The sequence below is a fragment of the Sylvia atricapilla genome, chromosome Z (genome assembly GCF_009819655.1).
Source record: "Sylvia atricapilla isolate bSylAtr1 chromosome Z, bSylAtr1.pri, whole genome shotgun sequence".
Lineage (NCBI taxonomy): Eukaryota > Metazoa > Chordata > Aves > Passeriformes > Sylviidae > Sylvia > Sylvia atricapilla.
The window spans coordinates 39,464,970-39,484,370 of NC_089174.1; the positions used below are offsets into that span (position 1 = coordinate 39,464,970).

The 19,401-nt window shown below is 39.4% G+C and overlaps 1 protein-coding gene across 4 annotated transcripts in view; it reads left to right on the forward strand.

Annotated features, from left to right (window-relative positions):
* The window catches only part of SPIN1 (spindlin 1), a 59,792-nt gene that overhangs the window by 18,341 nt on the left and 22,050 nt on the right, over positions 1-19,401 (forward strand). The window lies entirely within an intron of this gene.

Sequence of the window (19,401 nt, forward strand, 5' to 3'; positions counted from 1 at the left end):
GCTCTTCAACTGATTGTCTGCCCAGTTGTCTGTATTTGGACTTGAGATTGTCTTAGTGCAAGTACAACAAGCACCTTGCACTTGGCCCTCTTGAGCTTCATGAGTTTTCCGCAGATCCGCCTCTTAAGCCTGTCCACATCCCTCTGGATGGCAGCGCTTCCCTTCAGCAAGTGGACTGGACCACACGGCGTGGTCTCCACAGCAAATTTGGTGAGGGTGCACTTGATCCCACTGGCTGTGTTGCTGACGAAGATGACAAACAACTCAGGTCACAGTGCTGACTCCTGAGGATGCCACTCGTCACTGGTCTCCACTTGCGTATTGAGCTGTTGACCACAACCTTCTTGAGTGCAATCCTCCAACCAGTTTCTTATTTATTAAGTTGTCTAATTGTGTCCCTTGAGTTTAGAGGCAAGGGTGTTGTGCAGGACAGTATTTAATAATTGCAGAAGTCCAGGTAGATGACATTAGTCACTCTTCCTTCATCCACCAACACTGTAGAAGGCCACCAGATTTGTCAGTCATGATTTGCTCTTGGTTATTGTCTGCTGTTGAAATGAAAATGATCCACTACTGTTACCCAGAAAAGCTAGTGTAATATTTTTCTTAAGCCATCAGTGAAGATGTTGAAGATAACTGGACATTATGGAATTCATTATGATGTGATAAATTTATCGTGCTTTGAGGGCATGGATTATTTTCCTGTATTAGGTCACAGGACTAGCTGTACATTAGTAGAACTAAGTGGTAAGGCTTTTGTTGTGGTCAAACCCACAACCCACAACACAAGCATGCCCCATGCAGCCACTTGCTCACTCCCTCACCAGCATCATCAGGGAGAGAATTGGAAGTGTAAAAGCCAGAAAACTCATGGATTGAGAGAAAGGCAGTTTTATAAGGAGAGCAAAAGCCATGCAAACAAGCAAAGCAAAACAAAGAATTAGTTTCTGTTTCAGATGGGCAGGTAGGTGTTCCGCCTTCCCCAGGAAAACAGGGGAAATCACACATAATGGTTACTTGGGAAGGCAAATTACATCACTCCCAATGTCTCCCAACCCCTCCTTGTTCCCCCCACTTTTACATCCTGGGCATGGTGTCATAGGGTGTGGAATATCCTTTTGGTCAGTTGGGGTCACCTCTCCTGGCTGTGTCCCATCCCAACCTCCTATGTACCTCTAGTGTCCTCAACGACATGGCAGTACAAAAAGCATAAAAACCTTGGCCCTGTGTAAACTTGCTTAAGAATAGCAAAGCTATTGCTGTATTAGCAGCCCTGTGTTCAGCAGAAATCCGTAACAGAGCCCTATACCAGCAGCCGCTGTGAAGAAAATTAACTCTACCCCAGCCAAACCTAGCACGGGGTGTAACAGGAAATAAAATTCACCAACTTGTCAGAGAAGTTGTAATTTGATAGCCAGTGTCCTAGGAAATTAGAGGAAGAGAAGTTAGGTTTCTTTTCAGTCAGCTCTTTCTCTTAGGACTGGAACATTTGGTAAATATTCAGACCTTAACAATGCAAAAAAACATCAGAAAGATGCTGAGTTCCTGGAAGATTGGGCCAAATGTGCAGTGCATTATTTGGAGCAGGAATATTTGGCCTCTGAAATGATACTAAAAATGTCTGAAGCATTTCTCATACCAGTAGATTTTATTGTCACAGATAACATGCTCTACAGAGTAGAGAAATTCTTGGTTTAACTGTGATAAAAGATACTCTTGGAAATAAAAATCATAAGAATGACAACTGTTTCTGCTCTGAAAACTTCCTTAGCTGCAAAAACTGGCAAAGAACCTCCTGTGTAGTTTATAGTCATAGTATAGATATGTAACTATATTACAGTAAAACAAGGAGTAGTAAGCAACTCAGAAGAATTTTATATGATTGTTTCCTATAAAAGGGAAACTTATCTTCTGTGTACATAGGACAGGAATGGACCTCCTGTAGATCTAAAGCTCATAATCTTAAATTTTTCTGCTGGTTTTAATAGCAAAATAACTGTGTGTTTTTTGACTAAAAATATTGGTTGTCTTAATTAATTCTGTGTATCTTCAGACTGTCTCTTGCTTAATGTATGCCAAGTGTGTAATTTTTTACATTGTGATAATTGGATTTTGGAGTCAACTATAATAGATAAGTTTTTCTAGCCTTAAGGGTTGTTCTACCTTTTAAAGTTATCAGGCTTTAGAGATGAAGAGATCACTTGAATTAACCAGTGTGCATTTCTTTCTCTTGCTGTACATTGCATGAGTGCATGTGCTTGCATTGCATTCTGACCAGTATTAGTTTTAATTAGCTGTATCCCTGATAGATGATGAATGATTATGAAAATCATAACTATTTTTAGTTGCATGTTAACTCATCAAGGAAGAAAGACCAGTGACGTTAGACATACTGAAGTACGACTTTGCCTCTTAACAGCATTAATTTCAGTTGATTTCCAGATTTTGGTAAAATTATTTACTTTTTACTGCAAGGAAATTTGCATAATGCTTCTAAGTTCCATACTGCCTCTTTAGTGCTGAAAGCTGTTACTAGTAATATAAGATCAAGTGTGTAATCTGTTCAATTTTATGTACTGTGATGGAAAACATTGTTTTCGTTTAAAGTACAAAAGCAACAGAACAGCTTAAGTAATTCTTCAAATAATATTAAAAAACATTTTCTCTTTTAGACTTTAGGAAGTTGCATGGGCCTATGTGTGTCCTGCATGTTGCTGTTGACGGGCTAAAACTTCTGAATACGTAACTGAAAATTACCTATGACATGACTTGTCAGATATCAATTTTCTTACAAACATGTTTGATTCAGTACTTCACTATGATGAGTGTTTGTGGACTAAGAGCTGGAAATATTTTTGAAAGTAGAGTCACAGGCTGTCCAGGGAAGTATGAAAGAAATAGTTGCAGTTAGTGCTGCGGTCTAGTTGAAAAACAAGATGGTGTTCTGTCAGAGGACACTTAATTTTGCAGGTCTTTTCTGACCTGAATGATTCTATGGGTTTTTTTCATTATTAGCTGATGAACTGAGTATTTGCTATAACATTTTTATTAATTTGGATGGTTTAATTAATTACAAATCAGACATCCTTGGGTGAAAGGCAGAAAGAGATGATTGATTCTAAGACTCCATAGTGAAACATCAGTCTACTGACAAAATGTGAAAAGAGCAGTGTGTAGCTGGTCAGAAAATGATGAAAATCGAGGGATGAAAATGGCTTCCTTTTATTGCATTTTGAGCTAGTAAGATGAGTGTATTTGAGGAGTGTTTCTTAAGAAGGCATGTAAGGATTCTGTGGTATTGCTTATTTGCAGTTCCTTATGACTGCTTGAGGTTGTCATTAGTACTGCTTACTCTGGATATATGCCTCAAAATCTCTAAAGAAAATGTATAATGAAACTTCAATCAAAACCTCTTAAATTTCTTTATGATATAGTTAGGAAAAACAGTGATTTTTTTTCAGCAGAAAGAAACTGTTCTTGATTAAGTATGTCAAACTTGGTATCAAAGATGTGAAAGTGATGAGTATAAAGAGCTTATCTTTGTTAAGCACATAGGTTTTTTTTAAGTGGAAAAAACTAGTAAACTGTTTATGGATCATTTCAGTTTGAAAGGAATAAGCATTGAACGATTCTTGTTTATGCATACTTAACCAAGGACCCACTGCGGCAGAGCTTCATAAATTGCTGTTTTCTATCCACCCTGTGGGCTGGATAAGATTGTAACTGTAATTTGTAGTTTTACTTGTTGCGCTGTTGAAGCTACTGGGACTTTTGGATTGTGTTCAGCGATGTGCTTTATGTTAGTGGTTCTGATGTTGACTGAAATACAAAGTTTTCAGAGGTGATGGCTATAAGTTTATTTGTGACAAGTAGCACTTAATGAGAAATCAGAAACCACAGAGAAGTGTGTAATGTTAGTTTTGGTTGGTTTTGCAAACAGCCTACAACAGAAAAAAATGCTGCGGCAATCCTAAGATTATTGGTATGAGGAACTATGCAAAGAAAGTTTGACAACTGCTTGAACTGGTCATGGTCAAATGACCAAAGGACTTTTTCTGTGAAGCAGTGGTAGAATGACTGACTTAAATGCAAGAAAGATGAAAGGTTGAAGTCAGAAAGAGGGATGAAGCAGAAAGAGTGTAAAGCACTGCTTGAGAAGTATGGTATTTTAAAAGAAATTAGAGAATTTTTGGCTTACTGTAGTTCAGTATTTCAGAGTGGCAGATAGCTTTAGAAACTATAGAGTGACAAGTGGTTTTGTGAGGTAAAGAGACCTTGCCAGTCTGGAAGGGTAACCAGTGTATGGTAAATGTGGGCAGCCTAGGTGCTGCTGGTGGCACAGACTTGTTAACCTGATACTCTCGATGGAAGCATTTGAATGTGCATATGTGGCAGTTGCCACTGCTGTTGTGTGCCTGTTAAGACTTACCTTATCTGTTAAATGGTCATTATGCATGTACTTAAAATGTTCAGAAATGTGAGAAGAGCAGAGCTCTAATGAACATGGATATAATGAATTGTGCTTTTATAAAGAAAGTGTTGCAATTAAAATGAAGCAAGTGTCAAGGTTGCTCAGCTTTGGCTTTAATAGTTGTTGAACTCTCATTAAATAACAGTGCCTCACAGCAAGTTTAAAAATCCTACTAGGAAAGATGCTAATACTGATTTACATGATTTGGAGAAACAGAAAACCTTCGTTGAGTTCTATAGAATGAGTCTTTAAAAATGTAATTTAGAAGCCTTAACTGATTTAACTTATCAAGCAGAGTCTATAGGCAAAGCTTTGCTCTTCATCGGGATTTGATCTCTGATTGTATTTTGCTTAAATGTAATCTTTAGATAAGGTTCAGACATTTTAGCTTGTTTCCAGGGTGCAGTATATTGTACGCTGCTGCTTTGTTTTGTGTTTAGTTTTTGTATTCTTTGAGGAAATTTTTTTTTTATTGCTCTGAAATAAGAAATCTAAAATCAAAACATTGCTATCTTAGAGTTTCAACAGCTTGAGCAACAGCAGTTCCTGTTTCAGGTCTGATGTTTGATCATGAGCTGTGTTTTATTTACAGTGTTCTTAGCACAGAGTGTGCTGAAATAAGATCAGGAGAAAACTGTCTCATAGTTTTAACATACATGTTGGGAAGCAAGATTCTTTGTGTTACTTGATCAAAAACACGCTGTTGGGTTTCTGCTTCCATTTAATAGCGCTTACTTTCTTAAAAGGATCCGAAGTCACGACTTCAGGTAATTTTTAGTGTACTAAGTGATTCTGATATAACCCACATGGAAGAATTTAAAGAGCGAGCACAGTTGCCTGTCTAGGCCTCAGAAGGAACTTGCCATAAGATAAGCTTGCGTAGCAGCAACTTTAGGTAGCAGAAAGGGAGGAAGTTGCGGCAGGAAGATGCTAATTCTAGGCCTGGAGGAGGCAGAATCTGATTAATGCATCCTGGCTAATGGATCCAGACAAGATTCCTACTGTAGCCAAGTGTGTAAAAGGAAGCAAGTGCTCATACAGTTACCATCAGTCAAACAGATCTCTCCAAGTTAAGGGAGTATTCTGCGCCATATGCATATGTGCAACTTGAGCTGTATAGGTGGTACCCCTGGAAAAATGACTTGGGAATGCCCACCACCAAGAAGCCCAGGGTGAAGGGCCTATGGGACATCGCTGGATCCTTTTCTCGCTTTGTCTTCCTCCCTCTGCCTCTCCAGAGCTGTAGTCTGTTCCCGGAGAAATGGTGTATGGGCCAGTGGACTGGTGAGTTTGCTTGAGAGCCATTTGTATGAAAGCTTTTTTGAATGAGGACTTTTTATGTTGAAGGTACATAGCCTCAGTAACTGGATCAGGTATGTGTTCAGAGACCTTAACTTGCAAGTCCAAAAACATGTCAAAAAGGGTTTTAGTAGATATCTTGTTATTGAAAGAATAAGGGGTATGTGGAATGTTAAATCCTAACAAAACCGAGTATTGTATCACTGTTCACAATGCAGTGGCATCAACTGAAGAAGCCCAAGGCAGAAATAAAGAAATAGCTACCAATCACTCCAAGCCCAAGACAGGCTTTTAGGAGTTAGCTCCAGTTCCTGGATAATTGTCAGTATTTTGGTCCTTGGGACTCAGAGAGTAGGAGAAGTGGCTAATGAGACTTGGGCTGATGACTGCCATTGGATTTGCATTTTTAATGATTGTGATTTTTTTAAAAAATATGGATATTGATCTAATATCGATATCCAACTATGATGGACAAAGACTCTCTAACAGTTTGAAGTTAGAAAGTGTATGTTTATTACAATGCTGGACAGTGTGTGGGATAGCTCCCAAATACACATGCGCAATTTACAGATGCTCACAGCGTCTTTTTATGTACAAGAGTATTGAATACCCAGAACACAAATGCATATTCATAACTCTGGTTCATCCTATTCCTGCTTCGTATGATAATTAGCCAAAAAAGCAATTAAGCATGCGTGTTTTGTTCTTTGAAATGGGTCAGTGGTCCGTCTTACGGGGTGTGATCTCAAAATGATGAAGTAACATGAGTCCTCCTTGCTTTGACTTTTTAACCTTTTAGTGTTGGTGACACCTGGATCCTGTTTTCTCAAGACTATATGATTTATGATTACATTGTATTCTTGGAGTCTATTGATTAGGTTGACCGGCCTCCTGATTTATCAGTTCCTTAAATCCAGCTTCTATTAACAAAGGGAAGTTTACCTCAACAGTGTCTAGTTAGCAAAGGGAAGTTTACCTCAGCAATATCTAGTTTAACTAAAGTCCTTAATTCTTCAAAATTAATGTCTCAGTTGGGATAGCTGTTGTACACTGTATGATTGCTCATGGTATTGCTTCTCTCTGTTCTCCTACTATTGCTTCATATATGTCAGCCTTGTGGCCAGCCTGTGAGCTGAGGACCAAAGTCCCTGGAGGATAGTATTTGCGCCACAGGGTGGGTTTAAGGACTTAACACAGATTCCTGTCTCAAACTGTCAAGGCCACAGAAGGTACTTGCCTGTAAAATAAGGCATCACAGTGGAAACTTGAGGTTATGGACAGAAGGGAAGAATTTGCAACAAGAAGATGCTAATTCTAGGCCTGGCAGAGGTGAGATCTGGTTAGCATATCCTGGTTAATGCACTGGGACAGAAATTCCCACTGTAGCAGAGTGTATGGGAAGCAACTGCCCATATACATATCACCAAAGATAGATCACTCTAAGTGTGGGCAATACTCCTCTGTACTCTACCTCATTCCCTCCCTTGTTGACAGTTAAGGCACATTTAAACTCCTGCTCTTTAATTCTTCACCCCTATTCTATGATTTTAATTTCACACTTGTACTAATATTGGCTAGGACAAAGTTAATTTCATCACAGTTGCCAAGAGGAAGATGGAGCCTGGAGCTCCATCTGTGTGGGCAGGGCCAGGTTATTTTATGCTACCTGAATTGTCACTAAAGGGCGTGACTTTAAACTGGAGAAAAAGGGAACATGATGCAGAATCATGTTAATTTGTTCTGTTTTTCCAGGAGGGCATAGCAGCCAGCAGAGTAGTGTTGGGCAATCCAGCTGGAGGATTTGTATATCGTTGTTTTTGTCTCAGGCGTGGGGAAGGAGCATAAGTGCAGACAAAATCAGAGAATGAACTGGGTTGGAAAAGACTTTTGAGATCATCAAGTCCATCTTATGACCTAACACTTCCTTCTCAACTAAACAATGGCACAGAATGCCACATACAGTCTGTTTTTAAACACATCCAGAAAGAGTGACTCTATCACCCCTCTCAGCAGATGATTACAATGACTGATGCAGCTTAAGACTGTGTCCTCTTGTTCTGTCAATTATTGCCTGGGAGAAGTGACCAACTCCTAGCTGGCTACAACCACTTTTCAGGGAGTTGAAGAGAGTCCCCTCTGAGTCGCTTTTTCTCCAGGCTAAACAACCCCTTCTCCCTCAGCTGTTCTTCACAGGACTTGTGTTTCAAGCTCTTGACCAGTCTTGTTGCCCTGCTTTAGACATGTTCAAGTCTCTCAGCATCCTTCCTAAACTGGGGGAGCCCAAGACAAATTGTCTCCTATTGTCTTTCATTCTCTCGGGCTTAGGGAAGAAGATGGTGGCTGTGGTAATGTCTGCAATATTCTCCTCTGTCTCAGGAATCTGTGTGTCACTGGACACAGTTAGTTGAATAACACAGGGTCAGTTGGACTTCTTAAGCATTTTTTGCCTGTGATCACCCTCTTTTATACACTGTTGTTAGTAGTATTGCTGCTACTACTGTTTGTGTTCCTTAGCTCATTGCTGCTCTTCTGATAAATTGTTGTGTCAATCCGTAATCTCTGCCTTTTTGTCCCTTTTTCACTGGAGTAGTTGAGGGAAAGAAAGTTTGAAGCTTAATTTCCAGCTAGATTTGAGCTACAAGAGCCCTCAAAAAGCAATCTTTCTATGAGAAGAATTTTTGTGTATTGTACTTACAGTTTTGTGAATTTCTAGAGCAGGTTTCCTTTTAATAACTGCATAAGAAAGTTTCCTATGCAGCGATTTCTTTAAGTACATTGACAGATAATGGCAAGTTAATAACAGAGCTTTTTACAGGTTATGTTGAGATTCTTACCTGGGTGCAAGGAACTGATAATTCCAGGTCTCTAATGGATCAGGCTTTGACTTCTAGTTTCGTTTGCTAGTATTCTTTAGGCAATTTGTAGAAAGGACTTTTTTTTTCCCTGCCACATTATGAACCCCCTCCCCCCCCCAAAAAAAAACCCAACCCAACAAAACAACAACAATTAAAAACCAAAAACAATGAAGAAACCCCTAGGCTGGTAGAACCTGGGCCTTTGTAACCCTGAAGCTAAAATGTACCTATTTCGTTATCATTCATACTTACTATTTTGTGTTTAAGTATGTTGAAAATGTTACCTTCCATGCAAAAGGATCCACAAAGAAAGCAAGCCAGATATTCCTTTTAAGGAGTACCCAAATGGCAAGAGCAAACAGTAGTATTCTTGAGACCAGAATTCCATATTCATGTTGGATAGAGTATTTCTACTATATCCTGAGGGGCAGCATAAAATACCAAGCCAGTCAGATGAGAATCAAGATGACATAATCTTAACTTGTAGTTAGGTACCCAGAAAGTCTGAAATAATCCTTTGTATGCAGTAGGATGTAGACATACTTTAAAAAGTGACCCCTTGGTGTATTTCAGAAGAGTAGGCATTGGATTCTAGATACCTAAACTTTCAGGAAGGTAATTCTTGCTGTCTGGAAGGACTTTGACTCTAAAGCTGAACTTCAATAATCAATTTCAGTGATGTGGCACTAGTTAGGTCTGTTTGCTCTTATCTTGGTCTGGAAAACATTTTGGAGGTTGCCGCATGAGTGAGAGAAGGGACTTCAAAAGAGGGATGTAAAAAGTAGTCTAAGTAAGAAGCCCCAGCAAAGAGAAATCAAAGTCCTGAGCAAAAAGAGGTTGAAGTCGTTGAAGTTCAGGCAAAAAGGTTGGAGTAGTTTATTTTTGGCTCAGTTCAGTTTTATATACTGCTGCAGCTCTAAGCAGTTACAGGTCTAAGAAGTCACATCTTTAAGCAAGATTTTCCCACTGGTTACAGAATTAGCCTATTGTTTGTGTTACTTCGTAGCCTTAAAAAACTACCTAGTTTCAAAAACCTTGATATCTGCATGTGCTGCCTTTTGCCAGTTCTTCATATTTGTAGTTGCTTATCCCAGTGGCCTGTATCCTACCAAGGCCAGGATATCACTAAGTTTCATTGTGCTCTCTGTTCTGTCCTGTATTTGTTTTCCCATAGGAAGTCTCACATGTCACAGACATCTATGGATTTTACTCACTTCAAACAACAGTACATATTTATATGTTAGTATTTTAAGACAAACACCCTATCCTTCTTTGCATAGTGCTCAGAATTCTGAAACTGATTTTTCTCCCAGGAGTCTAGGACTTTTCAAGGAACAGCCACTCCTGCCATCAAATGTGACATAATGTGTTCTTCCTGTAATTTTAAGCAGTTGTGCTCGATGGTAGAGTCTAACATGATTACTCTGTGTTTTGGATGTTTCTCAGTAGACAGTGAAAGGTTCTATATCCCTGGGTTTTTTGGATTTCCTTACTATTGACAGATGCGTGCTCTAATGCAGACAAGAAGACGCCCGTTTTTATCCTTGAATCTCCCATGGTGATGGGGGATATTACAAGTGCATGTGCATACAAATGTATGTAAGCATAAAGGTAATGTAGACACTAAAAAATATTTATAAGCTTGGAGAAAGCAGGATCTTTTTATCATTTAGCCTGTAACACTTGTTTTTTGAAATCTGAGCTAGCTGCATTCTAACACTCGGACAGAGAATCCTGTGCCCCCTTGACCTCTTCACTAGTACTTTTATTGCAGTATAGAACTGTAGTGAGGGAGTTCTGGAAATTAGTCTTGCAAGGTATTTCTCTGATCCTACAAGGGTATTAATTAAGTGTCTGAAATTAGTTATCTTTTTCTAAGTTGGTTTAAAGTACTGGTTTATATTACCAGCTCTAATGAAGTTTTTACTGCTGCCTTTACAAATAGCTCTGTCAGAGAATATACACTGTCAGAGTTTATTTCAAATTACACCCATTGTAAATCTTAAATGCTGAATTGCATTAAGTGAGATGGGCTGCTTTAATGATAGGACATGAAGGAAATGTAATGGAAGTAAAGCACAAACTATGCTGGGTTCTCTAACAGGTACATTTTGCTAATTCAGAAAATAGAAAACAAGCATGGATAGGAAACAATGGAAATTATACTTTTAGGATTTCTCCCTGGCTGTTCTTTCCATTCATCTTTGTTTTTCATGTGTGTAAGAACTTTTGAATGCAGTATTCACAGGTTACCATCCATGTGTGATCTTGTAGGTCTATATTAGTGTTTCAAGTTAATGAAAGTAAACTAAAACAAAATATATCCACCTTTCACCTTGATCACTGTTTCTAACTTTTAAAGAGCTATGGTAAGGACATGTACTAAAACATGCTAGGTTTAATGGAACTTTCTCAAACTGTTGCCTGAGATAGCAGCCTTCTGAAAGAATAGTATGCTTTTTAAAGCTACCCATCTAATTCTGAACCTTTGGGATAATTCTTCAATGTAATTTCTGACGATAGTTATTGTACAATAGTGTTACAAATACTTCTTTAGGATTTCTAAGTTACATCAACTTTCCTGGTTTCACTCTTGTCTTCATAACTGTGGTTATGGTTTATGTGGTGTTATGTGGTTTAACACCAGCTGGTAATTATACTCCAAATAAGCCACGTCTCTTCTCCCTGCCCTTCTAGTAAGAGAGGAAGGACAAAGGCAGATACTATGGGTTGAGATGACAATTACTGAAAGCAAAAGGTAGTGGAATAAGAAACACACAGTTATACAAGCAGTGTTGATAACCAAAGTATGGAAAATGAGAAGGGTTTACACTCAAACAGGTATTCACCACCATGACTTAGTTTTGCCTGGCCGCCAGGATAAAGACAAGATGGCAGGTGTTCCTGCACTCAGTGCCATGTGGTTTTTTTTCCCTGACAAACACAAGGTGGCATGTGCTCCTCACATCTGGCTCTCCCTGTTCCCAAGACAACAGGAAATGATGACAGATAAATCCTCAAAAGCATGACCATCCATGTCACACTGCATCATTCTTGATGGCTGCTTCTTGAACCAGTGACACTACTTTTGACATCTCCACTCAGCTCCTCTGGACTTTGCTGTGCTTGGCACCCAGAGCCACAGCCTCCTGAGGCAATGCTTTTGCCATTCGTTTCCAGTCATGCTCACTTCAGCTTTCAGTAGAATCATGTGTTGGGATTCCCTCTGTCACCCCTGAGGTGGGTTCTGCCCCTACATGGCTTGATGGCGTCAGGGTACATGGTGTGTTGGTGCTAGCTAAAGCATTATATTCTTATACGTCTAATGTGCCGGGCCATCAGATCCACATTCCGGTAGACCTGATTATTCCTTTAGCCTTTGTGTTTAGAGGCAGGGCATCTCTCAGTCTGGTCATGGCACTTGTTACTTCTTGTAAATATGACCTGGAGGTCACTTCAGGAGGATCAGAAATAACATCAGCCTTTTTAATCTCTGTAAGTACTTGCCCAGGGAAAACTGGAGCATCATTTATTATCAGAGAGTTTCACGTGGTGGTTATTCTTCCTCTCAGCACAGGTGCTGCTAGAGCAGAGGCGAGTTTTCCATCCCACTTCCTCACGTAGTCTTCGTGGTTATGCAGGTAAAATCACAGATTACCTTGTGACATGTACCCTCTCTCTCACTGGGGAGCACCTGCTGCCTAATGGCAGAAACTCTGATCTGTATTGGCAGGGCATGGTACATTTCTGCCTTAAACTTTTGGTAATATTTTTTGATTTGTTGGTGGTCTTCTTTAATTTCCTCATTAAATTGTTGTAAAACCTTGGACAGTCATTTTACAGGTGAGATGCACTCCTGTATTGGGGTGAATATAGTTTCTTCATATAGCTGGGGTTTGGTAGCCAAATTGTTCACTTTTTTCCCTCCTTTCTTCTATGACTTCACTTCCAGTGAGTTGGCCTGTGACACTGGTATGCTTTGTAGGAACTTCACCACGTGTTTTGTGTACGCTGGATGTCGTCTATGTTTGTAGAGGATTGCTCATTATTTGAATCCCTACAGATTGGCTCATGCACAACTAACTCTGTCAGGTACTGGATACTGTGCCTCTTTTGGTGTTCCACTTGTTGGTGCACTGAAAGGTTATCTGTACAAAGATACTTCTCCATCCCAGCATCAAGCAGCCGGGTCAGTAGGGCTCACCAGGCTGGCCGCTGTAATCTTTTTGTGTGTTTCAGAGCTCACCCATGGATAGGGATCAGGTGATGTCTGGCCTTGTCTCTTCCTCTCCATTTGAGGGTCTTGTTTCTTCATCTCTCTCCATGTGACTTGATTTGTTCTTGAATTTTGTCTTCTGAACAGGGGCAGCTGCTACTGGCATGGGTTGTTCAGCTGCAGTTTGAGTGGCCTTGCTGCCTCTTGATCTGCTTTCCTCTCCTCCCCGAGAATTCTGTATAGTAACAACAAGTGTCTGATAAGTAGTAGCCATGGCCCAACAACTCTGATAACTCTGGGCCTCTGCAGCTGTCACAGCATTTTTCTTTCAAATATTTTCACTTTCTCAAGGTCCTAGGTTTTTCAGGGGTGAACTTCCAAACCACTGGAACAGCATAGTACTTAAAAGCTGGCTCATTTTCTCCATCATCCCATGCTGCTCTTGATTGTTCAGCTCCAGGACAGTTCTCTGACCAACTTCCCTAGGAGTCTCTATCCTGACCTGAAACATTGTGTAGACTTCACTTTTTCTAAATTTCACTTACTCAAGACTGCACTGAAGATATTTGGCAGACACTTTCTTTAACATCCAAACAGAATTCAAGGTTCCCAAAAACTGTTGTAACAGGCCCAAAGGAGGAAAAAGGGGTGAAAGGCTGAGGAAAATCATTGTCCTCTGCCCCCCCTGCTGGAAGGGTACTGTTATTAATGAATCCTCAGAGGTAGCAGCCAAGGCCAGAACAGGTGAACAGCACTGAGCACACATCCCAAATGACCTTCATTGCCGTTGATGTTACCATGTCATAAAATGATACCACACAGTACAGCAATAAGGCAATCCTGATCCTTCTCCCTCCCTGTTCTGAGAAAACAGCATCATGGGGAGCATGTGTGGGAATATATACAGGGTTAAATACCATACCTCCATGAACGAATAAGAGCAGGTGTAACTAGGTAATTCAATACATAATACACAGATTCTTAGATGGAAGTTATCTCTACCCTTTTCTGGCTCACAGTGGGCACCAGTGAATGTAGTGGTTTAACACCAGCCACAAATTAAACTCTCACTTTCCTGGCAGAGGCTATGGGTTGAGATCACAATTTAGTGAAAGTGAAGAGCACTGGAATAAGAAATTCACAGTAATAGCAATATTAATAACAAAAGTATACAAGAAGAGAAGGTGCATTATACACAAAAATTGGTGTTCACCACCTCCATGTAGTTCCGTGTGGCAGCTGGGACAAAGACAAGATGGCAGACGCTCCCTGCAGCGCCATGTGTTTTTCTCAGGCAAAGACAGGATGGCAGGCACTTCCCACAGTTCGCTTTCCCTGTTATGCAGGCCTGAGACAATGGAAAACAATGACAGACCCCTGTAAGGAAGATCATTCACATTGTGCCATGCCACTGCTTTGTTCCCCATGACTGTTTCCCACCGCAGCACTGCTGCTTTTGCCCTTTTCACTCTGTTAGGGCTCGGTTCCCAGCAGCACCATGGCTTTTAATTGCTCTCCTGGGCTCAGCTGTATTGGCCACCCAGAGCCACGTTCTCCCAAGGGACAGGAATGGATGAGGAGCAGCAAGAGAGCACAGGGTCCACTCAGCTTGTTCCAGCAACCTCTCTGAGGAAGAGGTAAACAAAGTGGTGTAATTTCGGCAGTGTACTCACCTTTTCTTTCCCCTGAGAAAACTTGAGTACCCAAGGGCACCCCCATGCATGCCCTGCAATGTTGATATAGATGTCCCTGTTCAGAATAGCAATATAAGCCATGCCCATGCAGTTCTGAGCTTCACCTCCTCCCTACAACCACAAGAACTTACTAGCAAACTTCTTAATATTTTGTTACGGTAAATAACTTGCCCATTCGTTTATGCTAAAATATTTTAGTAAATAATTAGAAATTGCAGTGTACTGTTTCTTGAATTTTAAAGACACCTTGTCAATGAAAGACACTGCATGAATTTCAGATTCTTCTAGTCTTCTGCTGAATAATCTGCGGTCTGATCAGTATGGCATTGCAAGGTGGAGTTAACTTCGAATTTTGTGAGTTTGTATCTGTCCTGAGAGTGGTTTGTATTGGAAGGGGCCTTTAAAGAACATCTAGTGTTACTGCCCTGCCGTTGGCAGAGATTTCTTTCCCTAGACCAGTCAAAACCCCATACAGCCAGTTACCTGTGCAGCAACCTATGTGTGTGTTTGTATGTATGCACACAGAGTTGCACACCAGAGCTACTTGTTCTATACAATTGTAGATAGCACCTCTCTGGGTACAGGTAAAACTGCAGAGGCCATCATAGTGGAGAGGTAGTTGTACTTAATTTGGGGTCTTTCAGTTCATAAACGTGTTTCTGAAGTGTGTTATTTCCATGGCTGTCAGCTGCAAATCCCTTTTATCTTCAGATGTCATGTGCTGTAACTGTACTTCCTTCTCAGACATCAGATCTTATTACCTACACAAAATCCTAGTACAGAATTTAAAAAGTTACTAATAACTAATATGCTGCTTAAGCAGGTAAGTAACAAACTAAAATCAGCATAGTTTTATTCTCGACATTATTTAGGAGATATCTTAACACTAAGATTGTTGTTGGGAAGGCAAATGCAGAAGACTTGCATGGAATGATTCTTTCTGTTCATATAAGAAGGATTAGGAAGTCTGAATAACAGACTAACATGCTGAGCAACATACTTCATCCAGCTTGTTAGCAATGGAAAAAAATATACTACTACTTCATCTGAAGTACCAGTAGCTCTGAGCTGACTGATGGAAATCACCATTACTTACCAAGGAATTCAGTTGATGCATATCAGTTTAGGAGGACTCCTTCCCCAGAACATTCTTGTGAAGTGCTGGTCCTCCTCTGATCAGCTAGCAGTGGAAGTTTTCAGTGAGTTGCATACAGAAGTATTTTAGATAGTGAAGTAGAAATGTTGATGCCCACCAGGTGGTGCTAGAAGGCCTGATCCCTGGTGGCTCTGATGGCAGAACGGACCTGAGGAGGTGCGAGCCTGTCACTTTCCTCAGAAGCTGTATCATCTGAATACAAGCAACACATGCTAGTACTCCTCCTCTCCTTCCAAACTTCTCTACCGCTAAAGCATTTCCTCAGCAAATTCTTCCTTCTGTATTCATAATAGTAAAATTTAAATATCCTGGATAGGAGTGACGCACTTAAAATTGTGGGCTTGGTGTCAGCATTAATTATTGCTGGTTTTGTGTAGGTAACATCACTCTTCAGTGGATAGCAGAGCCATGAGGCTTTCACAAAAATGCTATAAACAACATTGTCCCATGTGCTGTAGTGAAATGCGAGCAATTTTTTGGAAATACAGACATGAATGTTAACTACACTTACTTCCATGGAGTTAAAAGCACATGACAACATTTTAATCTTTGTAAACAACTAAGTTTATAGAGAAGGTTAAGATATTTCACAGTGAAAACTGAACTCAGTGCATATTGATTTTTCCATCATTTCTCTTTATAGTGCAAAAAATATTTTTTCATTATTTTCTTTTTTTAATGTCATGTTGTTCTCTCTGTTTTGATAGTATGATTCCACTATTCTCAAACAAAACGGGTATGATTGACAATTTGTAATGCTAGTGTTTTTAATCTAACACTTGATAGTCTCTGAAGCACTCCTCAGTAATTAGGCTAGTATCAGACAAAGTAGTCCTCTCATTTCCACATTTTTTCCAAAAGTATGCTTTTTTATAGAAAGGCTTGTAAAAACAGATGAGCAGCACACATGGGTTGGTGAGTAGCAGCTCACAAGTCAAAACAGTGTCTGTCTTTTAAGTGATATCTGCAGCTGCACTGATCATGACCTGTGCTCTTGGGTATTGGGGAAATGAGTATCTGACAAGTAGACAGTTCTCTTCAGAGAGTTGCTGGCAGTCTGTAAAGTCTAGTCTGACTTGGTTTGGTTGTGTCACTTGGTATCCAAAAAAATCTCTGCTTATGTTGGATTTACTGTATCTGCCACTATCAACAGAATGACTCTAAAAAGTTCATTATTTCATAGGTCATCTTACAGCCAAACAAGGAGCATCTGCTCTTTCTTAATGGAACAGTTATTGCAACTGAATGCATCAGAAGTATGTTTTGGTTTTGTATTTCCTACCTTTACATGCATTATTATTGAGACTTGAAGTAAAAGTTCTCATTTTATGAGTTAATTTTCTTTTCTTGATGATTTTTTGTATTAGGAGATCAAGATGTTTATATGTTGTTGGCATGAAGTCTGATATTTTGTCATTTATCAAATTTGAGATCCCTAAATTTTACAGGGTTTGGTGCATTTTTAATAAAGTAATTAAGACAGACACATTCTTAAAAATTCAAAGTGTTCTTAGTGTGTCAGTTTGTTTTCAGAAATCAGGTTTTATGACTCTGTGAGAACTCAGGTTGTCATTCATGTCAATCAAATAGCACTCACCTATGTATGTGTGTCTGCGGGCAGTGTGGATAGAGACCATGAGATTTTTACAAAAAGTTAAAAAAAAATCATCAGATAAGTAAGGCATGGAAGTGAGGTTTAACAAGGCAACTATACAACAGTAGGCTTTTAGCTAACAGTTTGTTTTAACAACAAAATTGTAATTGTTTGCAAGTAATTACTATGAGCTTTAAACTACTTTGTAGTATAAGTGTCAAACTATCCTTTGTACAAGTTATTATTTTGAGTGGAAGAATTCATAATCGCTTGACAAGTGGAAGTAAGGCCAGCATAAGCTGAGAGGCTCTACAAAGACATTTTGAAACATGCTGATTTGGGGTTTTGTAATGACCTGGAGGGGGTGCTATGCAGACAGCTGTTGGGGGCCCTGCTAGCTTTGGGTTGTGTAATGACTGAGAGGACGCCTGCAAAATGTGTGCTGACTAACAGAACATATCTGCTTGCTTAAGCAAACACTATAACCAAAAATAATGCTAGTGGAAAAAGATACTTTAAAAGAAGAATGGGAGGCTGGAGATCCATCAGAAGACCATCTCGGACCACCTCCCCAACAGGTCTTCAAAAACCACAACTGCTGATTATGAAGGAGAGCAAGCGGAAAATGACTGAAAATTTGGGGCAGTGAAGTGCCTAGGATGGTATCAGAGACCACCGTTTAAGAGCTGAATTTGGGCATTGCTTGGGGCAGTGACCCCTATGCACCCAGCACTGTCACTTGCTCACCTTTTTATCGAACAGATTAATAAATTGGCTATATTGCTTGATGTATGGGCAAGTCTAGCCTTCCATTTATAAGACCTCCTTATTACTATCTTCAGAACTGTCACTATGCAAGTGAAATTGAATTTGAAAGCACCAGTTTCATCTTCAGTAAGGCTTTGAACTGGTAACAAACAGTTACTGGCTTAGTTTTCAGAAAATCAGTTTAAACAGCTGGATCTAGTTTTAACTTCAGTAGCTTTGTGTCCATTCATGGATTCAGAGAGCATAATTAGGTGCTTTATTAAGTGCTAGCAAATGCATTGTGCCTTTAAAAGGATTAAGAATAAATCTTCTGTCTCCAAAGCATGATTTCATGGGGCATAGTAATTATTGGGGATATTCTATTACACAAAAACTTAACTAATAAAAAACCATATCTTTTGTCATGTTCTAGTTATTTTTCTAGACATAACTGCAGAAGCAGTTCAATGAAAATGCCTAGTACTTTATATTTTTACTATGAATTGGAAATCTTGTGGGGGCAAGTGTATAATACAGGTGTCACAAAATAACTCCCTTGAATAACAGTTCAACAGCTTACTGTAGAAGGGGTTATTACTTTCTAAACCTGAAGAACACGTTTTGTGAATTTGTGGAGGTGGTGATGGTGGTTTATGTTTTGGAGGGATTGTTTTTTTAGTTTTGTGGGGTTTTTTAGATCAGAAGATATAACAAGGTTACAGTAATTTCTCAACTAATAGCTTTTCTGGAGGTAAATGTTTGATGTCTTGTATGTTTATGCAATATCTGTGAGACTGAGTATGGTAGTATATCACAGTATTGCAGCAAATTTAGAGTTGGTTTTTCATAGTCTATGGTGCTTCTTTATTAATGTGTTTTAATCCATAGGAGAATACATCTGAGTTCAGTAAAAAAACTTACCCTTATGGTGTGTTTCCAGTAAAGTAGTTAAGTAAGCTAATTGCTTCCTATTAGAATATTGTTGAATATTGTTGCCATGGTATCATTTAACATTGTTAGGTGTAGACTGGTAGATTTCAGGATGAGATGAATGTGGAAAAACCAGTAAATTTCTGTAAGTAATTTTTTGATTTCACAATGTCTTGTGAATTCCAGACTGTGAATGTCTTAAGTTAGTTCTTTCTGAAAACTGCAGATTACTCCCTAGCAATTTTTCCTAGGTGTATTTCTTTTTGTTGCTGTATTGTTCCAAGAAGCTAATGGGTTAAATTCTTGAAAGAAATGTCAAGTGTTACATGTAAATGCATTTTTCTGTGTAACAGTTTTACCATTACATACAGTGTCACCTGTATGTTCCCTTATTCAGTAAGGCTCAAGCTTAATATATATTTCGTTCTTCATCTGGATC